The following is a 6,000-nucleotide window of genomic DNA, read 5'->3' as shown; positions in this document are numbered from 1 at the left end:
GGGATCGGAAGTGGGGGAGGGGATAGGAGGAAGGAACCCAGTTGTGAGTGTCTTTGGGATCGGAAGTGGGGGAGGGGATAGGAGGAAGGAACCCAGTTGTGAGTGTCTTTGAAAGTCTTTATGGCCCTTTCAGAGGCCCTGTATCAGCACATCACAGCATTTCACACTGTTGATCTTTTTCTTCTTTTCCAGAACCTTTTCTTTCTTTGCTTTGCACAACTCCACTTTCTCCTGCTCCTTCTACTGCCTTTCCAGTTACTGCTCAGCTTCCCCTACCTTGGCTAAGTGCTGGCCTTCAAAATGCCTTCTGCTATTCTTTTCTCTTTCCCTACATATCCATTTCTCTAGTTCCCGATCTCCTGTGGAGTTCTTTCTCTACTTTACTTGCTCACTGAGTCCCTTCATCTGGCGACACGCAGGGCCTCGAAGCCAAACATTTTCTGTAAGAAAACAGTGTTTTCTCATTTACCCTATCATCAAAGCCTTGACTGTTCCATTACTGTCCCCGCCACCAGCAATCAGTTGGCGGATCTCAGTGATCTGAGGGCCCTAACACTTCTTCAGTCTCTCAACTGCAAACTCATTCCACTGCTTGGTTGAGGCCCCCATTGGCTCTTGCTCTGATGAGTACAGCAGTCCCCTCTTCTTGTTTTGGGTTCAGCCCCTCCCAACCCTGTTCAATCTTCTCGAATTCCTCCAGAGTGATCTTCATACACAAATTATTGCTTCATTGCCAGCTCCCCACCGTCCAGAGGATAAAGTAAAAACTCAGTATGTCAGAATTGTGTGATGGTTTAGTCTTAGTCTGGGGACTCTGGGGCAGCCACCTCTTCATAGCCTGGCTCCATATTTGATGCATGAGTTTTGCAAAGTTATCTAACCACTTTGTGCTTCTGCTTCTTCCACTGAAATATGGAGATGATAATAGTAGCTACCCCCTTGGGTGGTTATAAGGACTGAGTGAGTTAGGATCTATAAAGTGCTTGAAGTCAGGACCTGTAACTATTATTACCGTTTCAGCAAAATTTCTCAGGACTCTGTGTTATGTACCTCAGAGTTAGATGGGTGCATTGACATATCCACTAAACGTTTGATGCTCCTTCAAACCAATACTGTTTGAACATTGTTTTCAATTACTTGGAGGGAGGTAGAGCCCATTGCGGAGGGAAGGTGGAGAAGAACTGGGGTTGGCAGCTCTCCATTCCTCTTGTGTTTTTCCAGGCAATTCTGCTCTGGTTCATCAACTCCTTTTTGTACCTTTCCTAAGTGAGAACGTGGAAAGTACAATTTCTCCATTTTATTATAGTGCCACGGCCTTTCAAGTTTCCCTTGGCCCCTGGCAGCTGCTGGCTGACCCACTCCTTGATCTGGCTCTGATATTCCATGGACTCTGGTCCACCAATTCCTTTTTGCTCCCTAAGCAAAGTATTTTCTAATAATTTTATATCTTTGTATGCATTGTTCCAACCTTCTAGAATGCTCTTTCCTTTCCTTCCATGTCACCTCCTCTGTGAAGCCTTCTGCTCTTCCAGATGGGTCCAGTTAAGCTTCCCTTACATTCTTTAGAAATACTTCCAGTATGGTGCTTATAGCTATAGAGAGCATTGTATTTGTTATAATTATTTATATAGCTATTTTCCTTTTTAATTCTAGATTTCAATCTTTTGGTTGCAAGAATTATGGCTTATATTTGAGTCTGACACATAGTAGGCTGAAAACCTGTTAGGAACGAATGCAATCCAGCCTGACAAGCAAATCACAGTACCTGAAAATCCACAGCTGGAGTTCCAGACAAGCATTCATCATGCGGTTGGGCGCTAGATAGAGGATCCAGGAGATAGGGAGGGTCCTGGATTATTGCTGTAAAGTTCCTATAACTTTCCTGCCTATATTTAGGATTCATTTCAGAAACTTAAGCTAAGCTTGCAAGTGGAAACTGGTCTCAGAAAAGGGCTGCTAGGGGCTGAGGATTCTAGTAGAATCTGATAAGTGAGTCACTTAAACATTCCTGCTTCTGAGTCACAGATACATTTGCAGTTTCTCAGCCCCTGGTCCATCTTTCTTGGATGAGAGTTGGAAAACAGAGGACTGTCTTTTTTTTTTTTTTTACCAGAGGCAAAAAGAGGGCAGTCCTGTGTGATAAGTTGTGAACGGTAAGGCAGAAATGGAAAACCACTGTGGAAGCCTAGTGCTGCTATCAGCCGGCAGACTCTCCCCATTGCTTACATTAAGCTGCCTGCGCTGTCTTCATTAAATCCGAGAAATGGGACAAGTAATGCCTGCCACCTTGTGTAGAAGAATCTGTGAAATAAACTCATGTCCTTAGGATATCTGATAGGCAACCTTTGTGCAGTGCAATACACTTTCCATCAGCAAGACCTTCCTCTTCCCCAACAGAACCTGTGTAATATTTGCAGAATCGCGGTGTTAGGTGTTTTCTTATTTCTAGTGTAAGCAATACTTATTTAAAAGATATATGCTCATGGTACTTAAAAAAAATAGAACTTTTTTTAGTATTTATTTATATATTTTAGAGAGAGAGAGAGCGTGTGAGTGAGCAAGTGCGGGGAGGGGCCGAGGGAGAGGGAGGAAGAGAATCTCAAGCAGGCTCCCAACTGAGCAGGGAGCCTGAGGCAGGGCTTGATCCCAGGACCCTGAGATCATGACCTGAGACAAAATCAAGATTCCGCTGCTTAACCGACTGAGCCACCCAGGTGCCCCTCAAAATTAGAGCTTTTATTAAAAGTATCTCAATGCCAATACTTTTTCTGGGTAAAGGTAAATTAAAGGGAAATACATAAAAATGAAAATTTAGTCTCTTTTCTGGAACAGAAGCAAGGTTTGTTTACATTAGACTAAATCTTCAGTAAACCTGCCTAATAATTCGGGGATGGTATTATTCATAACTGGTTCATCTTCTCCTTTTTTCCATCTTTGTCATTAAGACTGAGACCGTATTTAGACGTTGCCCGGTAGGAGACATGTAGTAGGCATTTTGTGAATGTTATCACACATCTCGCCTTTTCTTACTCCCCCTTCTCAGTATCTATATCCCTTATTGTAGCTTCTATGTTTGTTTTATTTTTATTGAGACATAATTGACATATAACATACTATTAGTTTCAGGTGTACAGCATAATGATTTGGTATTTGTATATATTGTGAAATGATATATACCACCATAAGTCTAGTTACCATCAGTCACCATACATAGTTGTAATATTTTTCTTGTAATAGAACATTTAAGGCCTACTTTCTTAGTAACTTCAAATATAGAATACAGTATTATTAACTATAGTCACCATTTGTACATCACATCCCTATGACTTCTTTTATAATGAAGTGTATACCTTTTGACCACCTTTACCCATTTCCCTCCCCATCTCCCCTGCCCCCCAACACTGCTTCTGGCCACCTCCAATCTGTCCTTATAGTGGTTTTTAAATTTCAAGTTTTGTAGGAATTTGGGGTTAAAAAGGCACACTTTTATGAATGCTGATTCAGGAAGTCTGGGGTGTGTATGCTGTGGGAATGGGTGATGAAAAGGCATCTGCATTTTTACCACGTGTTCCAGATGCTTTCCTTGTTCTTCTGAACCTCTGAACAAAAGCTCTCTGTTGCTGTGGAGTTCTTCCTGCTGTCTTTTCTCATCTGTTCTTGAGCAATTTGGCCTGGTCACCTCCACTGTTATCTGGGCTCAGTACATGAGCCTGGACCTGGATTGCTTGAAAACGGAGTGAATTAAAATAAATCAAACAATTTTAATAATTGTATACTTATCTCTAATGGCTAGAGTCATGAAGAAAGGGAAATAAATATAGCTTTAGTGTATTTTAAGAGTCAAAGCCATCTAATTATAGAGCATAACATTTAAGCTATACTTAGTCTTTAAATGGAAATTTTAAAGATAGTCATAATTGGTTCTAGATTCTCTTGGGGCTCAATCTTAGAGATGTTCCAGAGGCTTCTCTATGGATTACTTAAATATATAATTACAGTACCCAGGGGATCTCAGCATTTAGTCAGCCTAAAAAATTCTATTAGTAGATGGAGACAAACTGAGTTTAATTTGTCAAATTGTGGAATTTACTCGCTTGCTTTTGAACATATTGGTAACATTAGCAATAGTGTATGTATCAGAATTAGCAATAGGCTAAACCTAATAGCCAAATATGACTTTGTGTATTCAGGACTGTATGTTATATTTGTTCCAAAAAAGTTTCTTTAAAAAATGTTAAAAATTAGTATGTTATTATGAACAAAAAGATAAAGTAAATATAAATGAAGAGAAAAAGAACCCATTACCCTATAGTCTTAAATGATCACCATTCACATCTTGGTATGTATTCTTTAGAATTATTCATTTTTTTTAAAAGATTTTATTTATTTATTTGACAGAGAGAGACACAGCGAGAGAGGGAACACAAGCAGGGGGAGTGGGAGAGGGAGAAGCAGGCTCCCCCCAGAGCAGGGAGCCCGATGCGGGACTCGATCCCAGGACCCTGGGATCATGACCTGAGCTGAAGGCAGTCGCTTAACCAACTGAGCCACCCAGGCGCCCCTAGAATTATTTTTTATGCACGTATCAATCTATAAATATATGGAAGCATACCATGCACACTGTTTTGAACCCTTTCAGGTGAATAAGAAATCCAAAAGTACAGTCTGCCACTGTAGGGCTTTGCCTCCTGAGCTCCCACTCAAACCAGTCCTTTACCCCAGGCAGTCCTTGCTTGCTTTTACCCCTTACATACTCTCCTCTTTTCTTTTTCTTTTTTTTCTTTTTTTTTTTACTACTCTCTTTTCCTCCTATCCAAAGCCTACCTGCCTTTCTCCCTCCAAGGCATAGTGGAGTTCCACCTCCTTCCTAAAGTCTCCCACGATTCTCCAAACCACAGGGATTTCTGTCTCTTTTGAACTCCTTGAAATGTTTGTCAGTACCAATCACTGGGTTTGAGCAAATAGGAGAAATGAAGGGGATGTACAAGGAAGAGGATTGGAAAGAAATTCAGTACTACGAAGAAAACTTGGAACAGAATATAAAAGAATGTGTTAAACTCATATCACATAATATTATTGCCATTTTTTGAGCAGTTGAGCCTAATAAACCATAAATTCATTGCAAACAAGAGCATATGCATTTTTTGGATTAAATATTTTTTTTTGAAGATTTTATTTATTTATTTCACAGAGAGACATAGCGAGAGCAGGAACACAAGCAGGGGGAGTGGGAGAGGGAGAAGCAGGCTTCCTGCTGAGCAGGTAGCCCGATGTGGGGCTCGATCCCAAGACCCTGGGATCATGACCTGAGCCGAAGGCAGACGCTTAACGACTGAGCCACCCAGGAGCCCCTAAAGATTGTTTTTGATTAGATGTTCTGTATTAGTTATTTTATGGTTGATTTAAATCAAAACTTAAACTGGATTTAATTTAAATTAATTTGAATTCTAGAAACAAATTTAAGTAAGAATTTATAAGAATTTAGTGTATAGTAAGGGAGTTTTTCAGATCACTGTGGAAAGACAGGGTAATTCAATAAATGAAATTGAGATTAATCCATCTCACAAATATCAGCATAGATCAACATAAAATCTATAAAAACTATGAGCCTTCAAAAAGAAAACTTCGGTAAATATATAATTTTCGGAAAGGGATAGAACTTTCTCAATCCCTCATATAGAAAAATTGGCACATGGTGGCCACTTGCTAGTTATTGAATGAACGAATAAAATGCAAAAGCAAAGGAAGAGACAATTAAAAAAAGATCAGAAATTTGAAAACATAAATATTTTAATATTTTGTATTTTAAGTATTATTATTAAATTTGAAAAAAACTGAATTTGAGAGACAAATGACAAACTCAGAAAATATCTATAATATAGAAGGTTAGTGTTTTTACTGAATAAACAACTCTTGCAAATTAGTAAGAGATCAACATTTCAATAGAAAAATCAGCTAAACCATGTATAAATATGTCACCAAAGAATAAACATAAATGGT

General features: G+C 39.4%; 1 protein-coding gene across 1 annotated transcript in view; it reads left to right on the top strand.

Annotated features, from left to right (window-relative positions):
* The window catches only part of CPE (carboxypeptidase E), a 117,923-nt gene that overhangs the window by 81,665 nt on the left and 30,258 nt on the right, over positions 1-6,000 (top strand). The gene's annotated exons all lie outside the window — the stretch shown is intronic.

Source organism: Neomonachus schauinslandi, chromosome 2, assembly GCF_002201575.2.
Source record: "Neomonachus schauinslandi chromosome 2, ASM220157v2, whole genome shotgun sequence".
Classification (NCBI taxonomy): Eukaryota; Metazoa; Chordata; class Mammalia; order Carnivora; family Phocidae; genus Neomonachus; species Neomonachus schauinslandi.
This window is presented reverse-complemented; position numbering and strand designations above follow the sequence as displayed.